Genomic DNA, 15,791 nt, shown 5'->3' with positions numbered 1-15,791 from the left:
TTGTGTCATCTTTTACCATTTGCAATTGTTTTGAGCTTAATGGTTAGCTCGGTGTTTGAAGCACGCTAATTAAATATACCAAACCGATTCTAATATCTTGGGGGACCGCGCGCGGTAGCGCGCGGTCCAACAACTAGTCTGTACAAAAGTGTTTACTTGAATGGGGTATATCTAGGATTATGACTATTACTGTGGATAATGCTAGTTCAAATGATGTTGGCATTCAATACTTGAAAAAGAGGTTTGAGAGTTGGAAAACTTTAGTTTTGGATGGTCAGTTTTTACACATGAGATGTTGTGCACACATATTGAGTTTGACAGTTAAGGATGGATTGAAGGAAAGTATTGTGTCAATTAGAAGAATTCGTTCAGCTGTTAGGCATGTAAGATCTTCCCCTGCTAGATTACAAAAGTTTTTAAGTTGCATCAAACAAGAAAAGTTAGAATCAAAACGCCTTCTTTGTTTGGATGTAGATACTAGGTGGAATTCCACTTATATGATGTTGGAAATTGCTGTGGTGTATCAAAGGGCTTTTGAATTGCTTGAAAGTTCAGATGGTGGTAAATTTAGGAACGAGTTAGATAAGCTTTATAGTGTTCCTCAACCCAAAGATTGGGATCATGTTGCTTCTTTTATTCCCTTTCTCAAGATGCTTTATGATGCAACTTTAAGAGTTTCTGGATCCTTGTACATTACCTCTAACACATATTTACAAGAGCTTGTTGGAATAAGTGTGATGATTAAGAAAAAAATGTTATGTGATGATATAGAAGTGAGTTTAATGGCTGCTGCAATGAAGAAAAAACATGACAAGTACTGGGAAAATCTAGATAATGTGAATTTATTGTTGTATATTGCTGTTATCCTTGATCCTAGGCGTAAATGGAATATACAAAATGGGCAATTAATCAAATATATGATGTGGATAAAGCTGAATGATTACGTGCTAAGGTGACACAAACTTTGTACAAGTTTTTTGATATTTATGCATCTGAGCATCCTCAAAATGAGCATATTCCTCCACAAACAAATGATAATCTAGAGGAGATCGAAGGGGATGACTCGAACATAGATGTTGCAGAATTAGAGTTTGAAAAGGATGTGGGTTTAAGTGTTGGGGTTGAAGGGAAAAGTGAGCTAACTAAGTATTTTGAGGATGATAGAGCAGTAACTCCGGCTGGGAAAACCTTTGACTGTTTGGGATGGTGGAAAAAATATGGGGAGAGGTACCCTGTATTATCTCTCATGGCTAGAGATGCACTTGCTATTCCCGTGTCAACAGTAGCTTCAGAATCAGCTTTTAGCACAGGTGGCCGAGTGCTCGATCAATTCTGTAGCTCACTATCAACCAAGATGGTTGAGGCTTTGATTTGTTCACAAGATTGGTTTCGTACTTCACTTGGTCCTCTTATAATCGAGGAGAGTCTGGAAGAGATGGAAAAGATCGAAGCAGGTAATTAATATTCTGTTTTTATTGTCTTATTATTTTAATTATTCTCCACATTTTCATTTTCTTTTCTTTTCTCTTCTCTTCTTCTTGAAGAAATGTACCCTGCTGGTGAGGAGCAATCCCTCGACTTTGTTGATGATGATTAAAGATTTAAAGTTGATACTGCTAATCAGGTAACAATATAACATGCTATTTTTTTTATTAACTTGTTTTAATTATTATTCTCCATTTCTTAGTTTTTTTTTCTTTTCTCTTCTTATAGAAATGTTCTCTGCTGGCTGCTGGTGAGGAACTGAGGATGGTGTTTCTGACTTTCTGTACCAGAATTTCAAAGAGCAAGCTTGAAATGTCTAAAGCTTTTGCCTTGCCTACGTGGCAAATTATATATGTAATATTGGTTAATTGAGAACTATTTTATTTTATCTTGTGTAATTGTGTGGATTATTTATTGTTTATGTAGTTGATAATTAGTTAATCGTGACTCGTGAGCGTTGAATACTTTATAACATATGATCGTTTATTTTTCGGTCATTATGATTTATAGCCTTATGAGGCATAAAATCAGCTATGGAATATGTACTTATCAGCTATGAAATATGTACTTATGCAAGGAGTCAAGGCCATATAGAATGTTATTTCTAGTTATTCAGATTTTTATTTTAATTTTTTGAAAAAAGTGCTACATTATTATTAAAATTGGGGAACAAAATTATAAATTTAAGCAAAAATAAAAAAGTCGGTTTATTTCGGATAATTGGTTCGGGTATCCGGATATTCGGGTACCCGAATTTCGGGTAACCGTTTCTTATCGGTTCGGTTTCGGGTAATGGTTTTGGAGTTATCGGGTTTCGGGTAACCGACCCGATAAGCTTATCGGTTCGGGTACCCGAACCGTGCTCAGCCCTAGTCCACATAGTTCAAGAAACAGAACTACTAGTCATCTTGCATTCTAGTCGTCTAACGTTTTCTATACGTCCAATTTTATAGAAAACTCCGATCAGGGACCATTTTCAACCTTTGACATTCAAGTTCACTTGATAGACATTTCTTAGTCACAGGACTGGTCCTGACAGTCTATCTTGAATATATCGTCAAATTGAAGGGACTCATCATTTAATAAACCACAAATTAAATGGAAAAATGAATTCTATTCATTTATTGTGAATGATTAACCAATAATGTTTTTCAAAGATTTAAACTCTAAAACTTTAAAACATTAAATAAGGACATCAAAGCCATTCTCCAATATGCTTGATTCCCATAGCTGCAGTGTGCGAGTTGTGCTTCGCCTGCGGCAGAGGTTTAGTCAATAGATCTGATATGTTGTCATCAATTCCAATCTTGCTTATCTCGACTTCTTTTCTTTCAACGAACTCTCGTAGAAGGTGAAATCTACGAAGTACATGCTTGGCTCTTTGGTGGTGTCTAGGCTCCTTTGCCTGTGCAATAGATTCGTTATTATCACAATACAGGGCTATTGGTCCTTTAATGGAGGGGACTACACCAAGTTCACCTATGAACTTCCTTAGCCATATAGCTTCCTTTGCTGCTTCATGTGCAGCAATGTACTCCACTTCAGTTGTAGAATCCGCAAATGTGCTTTGCTTAGCACTTTTCCAGCTTACTGCACCTCCGTTGAGGCAGAAGACAAACCCAGACTGTGATCTGAAATCATCTTTGTCGGTTTGGAAACTTGCGTCCGTATAGCCTTTAACAATTAATTCATCATCTCCACCATAGACCAGGAAGTCATCTTTGTGCCTTTTCAGGTACTTCAGAATGTTCTTGGCAGCAGTCCAATGTGCCTCTCCTGGGTATGACTGGTATCTGCTCGTAGCACTGAGTGCGTACGCAATATCCGGGCGTGTACATATCATAGCATACATTATTGAACCAATCAATGATGCATATGGAATCCCATTCATTCGTCTACGCTCATCAAGTGTTTTTGGGCACTGAGTCTTGCTTAGAGTCTTTCCATGAGACATGGGTAGGTAGCCTCGCTTGGAGTCTGCCATCTTGAACCTTTCAAGCACCTTATTGATATAAGTGCTTTGACTAAGTCCAATCATCTTTTTAGATCTATCTCTGTAAATCTTGATTCCCAATATGTACTGTGCTTCTCCTAGATCCTTCATCGAAAAACATTTCCCAAGCCAAATCTTGACAGAGTTCAACATAGGAATATCATTTCCGATAAGTAATATGTCGTCGACATATAACACTAGGAAAGCAATTTTGCTCCCACTGACCTTCTTGTATACACAAGATTCGTCTGCGTTCTTGATGAAACCAAAGTCCTTGACTGCTTCATCAAAACGTATATTCCAGATCCTTGATGCCTGCTTCAATCCGTAGATTGATTTCTTTAGCTTGCATACCTTTTTAGCATTCTTTGGATCCTCAAAACCTTCAGGCTGTGTCATAAACACAGTTTCTGTTAAAACACCGTTTAAGAAAGCGGTTTTGACATCCATCTGCCATATTTCGTAATCGTAATATGCAGCGATTGCTAACATTATCCGAATAGACTTTAGCATTGCAACTGGTGAAAAGGTTTCATCGTAATCCACACCGTGGACTTGCCTGTAACCTTTTGCAACCAATCTAGCTTTGAAAACTTCAAGTTTCCCATCCTTGTCCTTTTTCAGTTTGAAAACCCATTTGCTTCATTGGTAGCCATCTGGAAAATCGACCAAATCCCATACTTGGTTTTCTGACATGGAGTCTAATTCAGATTGCATGGCTTCTTGCCATTGCTTGGAGCTAGGGCTCGTCATAGCTTGTTTGTAAGTCGCAGGTTCGTCACTTTCAAGTAATAGAACGTCATAGCTCTCGTTCGTCAAAATACCTAAGTACCTTTCCGGTTGAGATCTATATCTTTGCGATCTACGCGGGGTAACATTTCTAGATTGACCATGATTCTCACCAGATTCTTCTAAAGATCTCTGAGTTTCATCCTGAATGTCATCTTGAGCATTCTCTAGAGTTTGTTGTTCGACTCGAATTTCTTCAAGGTCTACTTTTCTCCCACTTGTCATTTTGGAAATGTGATCCTTTTCCAAAAAGATACCATCTCGAGCAACAAACACCTTGTTCTCAGATGTATTGTAGAAGTAATACCCCTTTGTTTCCTTTAGATAGCCCACAAGGATACATTTGTCAGATTTTGGATGAAGTTTGTCTGAAATTAATCGTTTGACGTATACTTCACATCCCCAAATCTTAAGAAAAGACACATTTGGAGGCTTTCCAAACCATAACTCATATGGAGTCTTTTCGACAGCTTTAGACGGAGCTCTATTTATAGTGAGTGCAGCTGTATTTAGTGCATGTCCCCAAAATTCTAATGGAAGTTCGACCTGACCCATCATTGACCTGACCATGTCTAGCAAGGTTATGTTCCTCCGTTCCGACACACCGTTCCATTGTGGTGTTCCAGGAGGAGTCAATTCTGATAGAATTCCACATTCTTTCAGATGGTCATCAAATTCATAGCTCAGATATTCGCCGCCTCTATCAGACCGCAGTGCTTTAATCTTCTTGCCTAATTGATTCTCTACTTCACTCTGAAATTCCTTGAATTTGTCAAAGGATTCAGACTTATGCTTCATTAGGTAGACATAACCATATCTACTGAAGTCATCAGTGAAAGTGATAAAGTAGCTGAAACCACCTCTAGCATTTGTACTCATTGGTCCACATACATCTGTATGGATTAAACCCAATAGTTCAGTTGCTCTTTCTCCAACTTTAGAGAAAGGTTGCTTTGTCATTTTGCCAAGTAAACATGATTCGCACTTACCATAATCCTCTAAGTCAAATGGTTCTAGAATTCCTTCCTTTTGAAGTCTTTCTAAGCGTTTCAAGTTAATATGGCCTAATCGACAATGCTACAGATAAGTGAGATCTGAATCATCCTTTTTGGCCTTTTTGGTATTTATGTTATAAACTTGTTTGTCATGATCTAGTAAATAAAGTCCATTGACCAATCTAGCAGATCCATAAAACATCTCTTTAAAATAAAACGAACAACTATTGTCTTTTATTAAAAAGGAAAATCCCTTAGCATCTAAGCAAGAAACTGAAATGATGTTTTTAGTAAGACTTGGAACATGGAAACACTCTTCCAGTTCCAAAACTAGCCCAGAGGGCAACGACAAATAAAAAGTTCCTACAGCTAATGCAGCAATCCGTGCTCCATTTCCCACTCGTAGGTCGACTTCACCCTTGCTTAACTTTCTACTTCTTCTTAGTCCCTGTGGATTGGAACATAAGTGTGAGCCACAACCTGTATCTAATACCCAAGAAGTTGAATTAGCAAATATACAGTCTATAACAAAAATACCTGAAGATGGAACGACTGTTCCGTTCTTCTGATCTTCCTTTAGCTTTGGACATTCTTTCTTGTAATGGCCAATTCCATCACAATAAAGACAGCTTGATGTGGACTTGTCCTGCTTCTTAGCATTGCCCTTGGACTTTCTACTATTCTTGAAGTGTCTCCCTTTAGCCTTGAGTAAATCTTTGGCTTCACAGTCGAGTACTATCTCAGCCTTTCTGATAAGGTGAACAAACTCTTCAACTGTTTCTTCTCTCGGTTCACTTAGGTATAGTTGCTTCAAGCGACCAAACCCACTGTGTAGTGAATTGAGCAAGATAGAGACTGCCATCCTTTCGCTTATCGGTGTTCCTAGTAGACATAGGCGATCAAAGTATGAAAGCATCAGCTCCACATGGAACCTTACAGGGACGCCTACCCTGTGTTTAGTGCGAAGGAGTTGAGCATGTGTTTCTTGGACTTCCATCCTATAACACCTGTTGGCAGATCTAACCTTTAGACCAGTCATTGATTCAATCAATTCATGGACGTTCAGGTCTATGTCCTCCGTGCTTCCACGACAGATATCCCTCAGATTCTTGATGAGCGTAAAAGGTTCGTAAGCTACAAACCTTCTAGCCCATTCATCAGGGATATTGCTCAGCATGAGACTCATAACCTTCTTGAGATCCTCATCCCAGGCGGAAAATCTTTCAGGGGTCATGTCTCTGGCATAGTAGCTTGGCATGGTGTAATCCCCCGTAAATTTATAAATTTTATTAATATATTTTAACGTATATTATTTATATTTAAATAGAATTTATGAATTTTATTAATAAATATATAATTAACGTATATTTATTTATTACATTTTAATATTTTCAACGGTTTACGAAATTGAAAATAATTTTAGAATTTTAAGTTAAAACGAATTCGAATTACGAAATTCCGTTCGATTGAAATTAGGAAGCAATCCTAACCATTTTGGATTCAACAACCCAAATCCTACTCCTAGCCCAATTGGGTAAAGCCCAAACCATTAAAACCCAAAAAGGAACCCAAACCCTTACCCAAAACTGATTTACGTGAAAAACAAAAGCAAGAAAACAAAACCCTCCTCTCCCTCATTCAAATTCACGTGGACTCAAACCCTCCTCCCTCACTGCCGTTTTTCTCACCTCCCTTCCTTACTGCCGCTGTTCACAGCCGCCGCCACCACCCACCGGCGACCATTCGCCCTTGCCGCCGGTAATTTCTTCCCTCTAGCTCCTTCGTTCTTCTCTTTTTTTTTCTCTCCTTTGGTTTCGTTCTTGCACACCCATAATCGTTGTTGCTCTGTTTTTTCACTCAGCACACCACCGTGCTCGCCGCCAGCAACCACCGCGATCCCTTGCCGTCGCCTGACTTCCCTTGCACGGTAGTCCTCTCTCCTTCTCCTCCGTCGTTCTTTTCCTCTTCTCTTTTCGTCCTTCCCTAACTGCTTTCCTCCCCTTGTGGCGTCGGTTTTGCGCGCAGCCACAACAGCAGCCTCGAGCTCCGTCGCCGCCGCTGCGCCCAGCCACGTGTACAACCTCCGCAAGCCGCCGCTGTCCCCGCCGTGCTCTGTCCGCCGGCCAACACTCCTTGTTCTCTCTTTTGGTTATTTCTTAAACCCTAAGCAATTAAATGTTTTAATTATACTTTATCAATTTAATTTATGTTTTGATTGAATAAATTTATGATTTTTATGATTTAATTACTAATTTTCAGATTATATGTTGTCGAAATTAATTAATTATTTTCAGATTTGTTAAATACGTTTAAATTAGGGTTTTAATGAAGTTTTATTAATTTAATTCATGTTTCGTGAATATAAATTATAAGTTTTTATGATTAAGTTAGATTTCCAGATTATACATTATGCTTAATTGATAATTTAATTTTCAGATTACATAGTTGAATTGAAATAAGGAATTTAATTATTAAAGCATGGATTTTTAAGGTTTTAATATTCTAAAATCATAATAGAATGATTATACATTATTAAAGCTATTATTTTTATGATTTTAAGAATGTTAATTATGTTTTGGAGTAGTTTGAAATTAGTTATATTTCTGAAAATTTAAAGTACGATGTTTGCAAAGAGTTTTCAACGAATTTCAATCACTAATTCAATAGTTATGATGCTAGGAAATCAAAGGTTTAAGTTTTGATATTGGGGAATGTTCTAAATATGTTTAGGATGCATTTAGAATGCTTTGTTATGGTTGCCAATGATTAGGAATTGATTTGGGTACGTTTCTTGATTGTTTTAGGCGGAGAATTCTTTGTGGGCGACTTTTGAATTCGTTAAAGTGGCCTATCAGTTTGTTTACACAAGGTACGTACATACCGTGTGCTTGGATGTGTATTGTATTGAGAATATGATGAATATATTTATGAACTTGTTTATGTTGGAATTTCATGTTCAATGTCGTTGAATTAATGCGTTGAGCATAGAACTTTATTTATAAGAATTGAATCATGTTAGCATGGAATATTGATGCAGGCATGTTGGTTTTGTGGAACTTTATATTATTTAATATTGGTTTAGATCTTTATTGATCGTTGTTCCTCTTTAGATTTTCACTACTTTATAAGGGCCGAGGACCTTGTTTGGTAGTTGAACCTTATACCTAATAAAGGTTTTTAAATATGGATAAAGGAAGGATTAAAATAGTTGGAATTGGCTCTTGGTTGAATGTTGTGATCACTGGTTTAATTCAAAGATAAAGGAAGTTGTGTTTACTTGTTGAATATAATATTTATGTTTGATGAGTCATAACCTAGTATTAAAAGTTAAGTCATGTAAAGTGAAAATGAGTAGCAATAGCTTTAGACTATGCACGTCTAATGTGACGGACAATCAGGAGTTGGGGTCATGGGTAGCCTATGGATTTTTCTGGGGCCGGATTGATCACCGGTTCTATTTTTATTTAAAAGTCCCTCGATATCGCAGGTCATTGGGGTTTACGGAGTCGCGCCCGTACCTTGTCTTCCTTAGTGAAGAAGAAGAAGTTTCTAGTAGACAACTCAGTCCATTGACTATTTCAATTAAAATAATGTTAATGATACAAAGGTCTAGTCCAGTCAAATATAGTCTTCAAGTCGGTATATCTTGATTATCCTTGCTTATGTTTTATTTAGTACCATGTTAGGATTGTTCGTTTAATAGAATCATGTTAGGATTATTATTGATTTAGTATGTAGTACTCAGCTTTGCTGATTGCGTGCTTTTGCTTGTGCATGTTCATCATGGCTATGCCTTATTGATCCTGTGATGACCCAATCTTTGGTGAGCAGTCTCTAAGGATCAATAAGCATTGTCCATCTGCAGGTTTGAAGATGTTGCATAATTGGGATCGGGAATAGAGAGCTTGTATTTAGTTTTGATTTGCTAAGTTAACTTGGGTTTGTTAATTGGGACTTTAAACTTGTCGTACTATTTATATTTCCTTATTTTCGTTGGATGATTTTTGGGATTAAACCTGTAATCGATTATTTATAAACCTAAAGTTTGTTTTATGTTTTCTGCTGCAAAATTCTGAATAAGCCGTTACGTTTTCACACGGGCGATAATGCCTTGATAATTCTCTATGTTTTATATTAAAATGTTGTTTTAGAAAAGAGAGAATTGTCGGGGTGTTACAAAATGGTATCTAGAAGCTAAGGTTTTACTTTAATAAATTTTTAGGCGCCTAACTATCTAGTTATTTAAAATAAATTTCTTAAAAATCGACATTCTACGTATTATAGTGTTCAAAAATTGGTACTTTTTTTTGGGGGGCCGATTTCCTTTTATCTTATTTGAAAGTATACGATATTCCTTATTTACGTTCGAAATCAAATTATTTTTCCAAGTTAAAGTGATACTTTCGACATTTTTATTTTTCTTATTATTTATTATTCAAACAAATAAATAAAAATAATATGAATACATTTTTTTAAAAAAGGAGTTCAAATTCTTTTTAAGTTGTTTCAAGAGTTAGAATTCGTTATTTAGGAAATATAAATCTTTTCGAATTAATAACTTTATTTTCGGATTAATTCGCTACGCATTTCCTTAATTTATTTTACTTTATTTATCTTATATTTCTATTTATGTTATTATTCTAAGTTATAATTTTATTATATAATCGTCCTTTTACTTCGTTATTTAAATGATTCCAATGCTTTAGTTTATGAGAGATGGGTAGTATAAGAAGGGCATATAAGATAGAATTATATGTGCATTAGTAGCTAGTCAATGCTAGCATAAGAAATTGATTGTTATGTACGTGCGTGTGCTAATTGTTTAATGTTACATTTAAATGTGCATAAAGAATTGTTTGCTTCCACCAAACTTATTGCATTATTGAACTTTATTTATGATTTGGTTGGAAAATCGTTAGTGAGACATGGAATTGTTTATTTCAGGAATAAAATGTTTCTTTCCAAGTATACCAACATAGGATCCTTCGAGAAACTTGATATAGAAACCCCTGATATTTACGTGAAGAAAATTGTGTTTGGATGTGAATATTATGCTAAAGTTCAAGGGCAACCTATCTTAATGAGAAAGGATATCATAGCAGCCACTATCATTAATTGCTTACCTAACAAAATTCCATACCTAGAACTCAAGGAAAAGTTTAAAGACATGCATTCTGATAATGGAACTCCAAACTTGGCTAAGTATGGAACTTGGGATGGTAGATGGAAATATGATTCAGAAATTCTGACCACCATTATTGAAGCGGCAGAAAGTGGGTTTAGAGACGGTAAAATCGTAGGGAGTCATGTTGGGGATTCAGTTACAGAAGAACCTATGGGAATAAGTGTAAATAATGACCTAGAGGAAAATGATGTAGCTGTGGAGAATGAGAATGTAGGTGTTGAGGCAGAGAATCCTAACCCAGCGGCTCATGAGCCAACCATTGAGATCTCTAGTGATTCGGATGCAGAGCTCGAAAGTGAACAGGAGATGGCAAGTGAGCCTAATCAAGATGAAGACATGGGTGAAGATGCAAACCCTGAGGAAGACCCCGATGAAGACCCTGAAGAAGAGTTCGATGATCTTGAGATCTAAATTTCCCTCCGCAAGTTTCAGGAGCAATGGATAGGCAAGAGGCCACAAATATGTTGAAGTCATAAATAGTTAATTAGCTCTTTTATGTTTTAAAGAATAAGTAGCAAAGCTACAAATGTTTAAGGTTTAAGTTTATTGAAGTTTGAAATATTCTTTATTATTTTCAAGGATGTAATAAACCTCTATGGAGTTAGCAATAAAAGTTAAAGTTTTCAAGGAATTGTTCTTTATTCTATTTGAGGATTCCATAATACCCCAACCTTTAGGTAACACGTCATGGATTAATTTTTCTATTGGTTGCATACTCAGTGTGAATTGTGGATCAATTTAATTGCCACAATAATATTAAATGATTTGAGTACACAAAGGAAGTGAGGGCCAATCTAGACCCTCATGACCAATATGATTCAAAATGTTATGCCTTATGTGCAGCGTGTGAATTTCTATCGCATTCTCCGCGCAAGTTAAGCATTATTTAATTCGTGGTGACTTATTCTTTTGTTTCGTCATCTGTTGTGAAAAGTCTAAAGTTAGTAGTTTTGGTGAAATATGAATTTAAAGGATAGAGTTCGTCGAAAGAGAATTTTGGTTAGCTATTCCCTGAGGTGAGTTACGATGGCGTAACTCGTTTTCTTTAAGGGGGGTAGAATGCGATAGAAATTCGCGCTTTTTACCTATTTTATGGCACTTTTATGCATTTTTATGCTTATTTTAGCATGTTTTACAAGTTTAGGCAAAGCAAATAGACTCTCCGCATAAGAAAAGGTGTTCATTAGTAACACAAACAGCTTTGAGTTGGCAAAAGAGTGCACATAGGTGGCACAAGTACTTCTCTAGTGAGAATAAGTTAAAAACTTTTGGGGAAAATGTGGAAAGAAAACGTGGGAAATTTCGTGTCAAGTTTCGGGACGAAACTTCTTTTAAGAGGGGTAGATTGTAATCCCCCGTAAATTTATAAATTTTATTAATATATTTTAACGTATATTATTTATATTTAAATAGAATTTATGAATTTTATTAATAAATATATAATTAACGTATATTTATTTATTACATTTTAATATTTTCAACGGTTTACGAAATTGAAAATAATTTTAGAATTTTAAGTTAAAACGAATTCGAATTACGAAATTCCGTTCGATTGAAATTAGGAAGCAATCCTAACCATTTTGGATTCAACAACCCAAATCCTACTCCTAGCCCAATTGGGTAAAGCCCAAACCATTAAAACCCAAAAAGGAACCCAAACCCTTACCCAAAACTGATTTACGTGAAAAACAAAAGCAAGAAAACAAAACCCTCCTCTCCCTCATTCAAATTCACGTGGACTCAAACCCTCCTCCCTCACTGCCGTTTTTCTCACCTCCCTTCCTTACCGCCGTTGTTCACAGCCGCCCCCACCACCCACCGGCGACCATTCTCCCTTACCGCTGGTAATTTCTTCCCTCTAGCTCCTTCGTTCTTCTCTTTTTTTTTTCTCTCCTTTGGTTTCGTTCTTGCACACCCATAATCGTTGTTGCTCTGTTTTTTCACTCAGCACACCACCGTGCTCGCCGCCAGCAACCACCGCGATCCCTTGCCGTCGCCTGACTTCCCTTGCACGGTAGTCCTCTCTCCTTCTCCTCCTTCGTTCTTTTCCTCTTCTCTTTTCGTCCTTCCCTAACTGCTTTCCTCCACTTGTGGCGTCGGTTTTGCGCGTAGCCACAACAGCAGCCTCGAGCTCCGTCGCCGCCGCTGCGCCCAGCCACGTGTACAACCTCCGCAAGCCGCCGACGTCCCCGTCGTGCTCTGTCCGCCGGCCAACACTCCTTGTTCTCTCTTTTGGTTATTTCTTAAACCCTAAGCAATTAAATGTTTTAATTATACTTTATCAATTTAATTTATGTTTTGATTGAATAAATTTATGATTTTTATGATTTAATTACTAATTTTCAGATTATATGTTGTCGAAATTAATTTAATTATTTTCAGATTTGTTAATTACGTTTAAATTAGGGTTTTAATGAAGTTTTATTAATTTAATTCATGTTTCGTGAATATAAATTATAAGTTTTTATGATTAAGTTAGATTTCCAGATTATACATTATGCTTAATTGATAATTTAATTTTCAGATTACATAGTTGAATTGAAATAAGGAATTTAATTATTAAAGCATGGATTTTTAAGGTTTTAATATTCTAAAATCATAATAGAATGATTATACATTATTAAAGCTATTATTTTTATGATTTTAAGAATGTTAATTATGTTTTGGAGTAGTTTGAAATTAGTTATATTTCTGAAAATTTAAAGTACGATGTTTGCAAAGAGTTTTCAACGAATTTCAATCACTAATTCAATAGTTATGATGCTAGGAAATCAAAGGTTTAAGTTTTGATATTGGGGAATGTTCTAAATATGTTTAGGATGCATTTAGAATGCTTTGTTATGGTTGCCAATGATTAGGAATTGATTTGGGTACGTTTGTTGATTGTTTTAGGCGGAGAATTCTTTGTGGGCGACTTTTGAATTCGTTAAAGTGGCCTATCAGTTTGTTTACACAAGGTACGTACATACCGTGTGCTAGGATGTGTGTTGTATTGAGAATATGATGAATATATTTATGAACTTGTTTATGTTGGAATTTCATGTTCAATGTCGTTGAATTAATGCGTTGAGCATAGAACTTTATTTATAATAATTGAATCATGTTAGCATGGAATATTGATGCAGGCATGTTGGTTTTGTGGAACTTTATATTATTTAATATTGGTTTAGATCTTTATTGATCGTTGTTCCTCTTTAGATTTTCACTACTTTATAAGGGCCGAGGACCTTGTTTGGTAGTTGAACCTTATACCTAATAAAGGTTTTTAAATATGGATAAAGGAATGATTAAAATAGTTGGAATTGGCTCTTGGTTGAATGTTGTGATCACTGGTTTAATTCAAAGATAAAAGAAGTTGTGTTTACTTGTTGAATATAATATTTATGTTTGATGATTCATAACCAAGTATTAAAAGTTAAGTCATGTAAAGTGAAAATGAGTAGCAATAGCTTTAGACTGTGCACGTCTAAAGTGACGAACAATCAGGAGTTGGGGTCATGGGTAGCCTATGGCTTTTTCTGGGGCCGGATTGATCACCGGTTCTATTTTTATTTAAAAGTCCCTCGATATCGCAGGTCATTGGGGTTTACGGAGTCGCGCCCGTACCTCGTCTTCCTTAGTGAAGAAGAAGAAGTTTCTAGTAGACAACTCAGTCCATTGACTATTTCAATTAAAATAATGTTAATGATACAAAGGTCTAGTTCAGTCAAATATAGTCTTCAAGTCGGTATATCTTGATTATCCTTGCTTATGTTTTATTTAGTACCATGTTAGGATTGTTCGTTTAATAGAATCATGTTAGGATTATTATTGATTTAGTATGTAGTACTCAGCTTTGCTGATTGCGTGCTTTTGCTTGTGCATGTTGATCATGGCTATGCCTTATTGATCCTGTGATGACCCAATCTTTGGTGAGCAGTCTCTAAGGATCAATAAGCATTGTCCATCTGCAGGTTTGAAGATGTTGCATAATTGGGATCGGGAATAGAGAGCTTGTATTTAGTTTTGATTTGCTAAGTTAACTTGGGTTTGTTAATTGGGACTTTAAACTTGTCGTACTATTTATATTTCCTTATTTTCGTTGGATGATTTTTGGGATTAAACCTGTAATCGATTATTTATAAACCTAAAGTTAGTTTTATGTTTTCCGCTGCAAAATTCTGAATAAGCCGTTACGTTTTCACACGGGCAATAATGCCTTGATAATTCTCTATGTTTTATATTAAAATGTTGTTATAGAAAAGAGAGAATTGTCGGGGTGTTACACATGGGATGTAACAGTACATACTCAAGTCCATTGAGTCTGACTATTTCACTTAGCTTAGCTTCCCATTCAAGAAAATTTGTTAGGTTCAGCTTGATCATAAGCTTAGAACCCATGATGATGTTTTGATTGTTGTTTGCCATAGTTAAACTACAATTGAAAAGAATAAACAAATAAATAATCATTCACAGCTTCTCTTAATAAACTTAAAATTCTAGCATACATGCATAATTCGATGTTCGTCAAGCATTTTATTCAATTTATGTGTTCCGGCAGGTGTGAATAAAATGATTCCAAGATCCTAAAATCCATTGAAGAATTAAGCACATTATGTATTTAGACTTAATTCTAAAATCTTTTAGGTAAGCAAACGCTTTTGCTAATAGTCTAGAAACTACTCTTGGTTGATAGGTACGTCTAAGAACTTATTAGGTAAACCTATCGATTTTGCCACGACATAAAAGGACTCCTTACTTATATCGTTGAGTTTCACCAAAACTAACATGTACTCACAATTATTTGTGTACCTTGCCCCTTTAGGACCAATAAGTAACACCTCGCTGAGCGAAAACTATTCCTAGATTGATGTAAAGGATATCCAAGCAAGTGTATATTTTGGCATGGCACCTTTTAACTCAATTTTTAAATTTGGAACTTAAGGCTTTTACTATGTTGGTTAGATTTTAAGTGAACTAAAATCCTTAATCATGCAACATAATCAAGCTTTGATCTCATGCATATTTAAGACATATTTAAAAGCAATAAATAACTTAAAACATGCATAAGATAAATGTGATCTAGTATGGCCCGACTTCATCTTGAAGCTTCAACTTCAAAGTCCGTCTCGAAAATGGAAACTTCGTCTTGAAATTCACCGTGGGAGGCGCCATTTTCTCCAAATAGGATAAGCTATAATTAAAACTAATTACAACTATTTGATGGTACGCAAACCATTTTTAAATTGAAAAACAAATTTGGTGCTTTAGACCAATTACATTCAAATTAATGGTACGCAGACCATATTTTCTATCCTATTTGGGCCATACTAGTCACTTCATAACCTGCAAAATAGTACATATA

The 15,791-nt window shown here is 35.8% G+C and overlaps 2 long non-coding RNA genes across 2 annotated transcripts; both read left to right on the top strand.

The window, feature by feature from the left end:
• The first annotated feature begins 7,115 nt into the window (after positions 1-7,115).
• On the top strand, positions 7,116-9,294 carry LOC130471507 (uncharacterized). Its single transcript, XR_008932077.1, has 4 exons — positions 7,116-7,189; positions 7,288-7,410; positions 8,067-8,131; positions 9,094-9,294. It is a non-coding gene; the product is annotated as an uncharacterized lncRNA (long non-coding RNA).
• A 3,100-nt stretch (positions 9,295-12,394) lies between these two features.
• LOC130472402 (uncharacterized) lies at positions 12,395-14,591 on the top strand. The gene is made up of 4 exons (XR_008932561.1): positions 12,395-12,461; positions 12,560-12,682; positions 13,340-13,404; positions 14,367-14,591. It is a non-coding gene; the product is annotated as an uncharacterized lncRNA (long non-coding RNA).
• Positions 14,592-15,791: the final 1,200 nt, after the last annotated feature.

Source organism: Spinacia oleracea, chromosome 4 (genome assembly GCF_020520425.1).
Source record: "Spinacia oleracea cultivar Varoflay chromosome 4, BTI_SOV_V1, whole genome shotgun sequence".
Lineage (NCBI taxonomy): Eukaryota > Viridiplantae > Streptophyta > Magnoliopsida > Caryophyllales > Amaranthaceae > Spinacia > Spinacia oleracea.
This window is presented reverse-complemented; position numbering and strand designations above follow the sequence as displayed.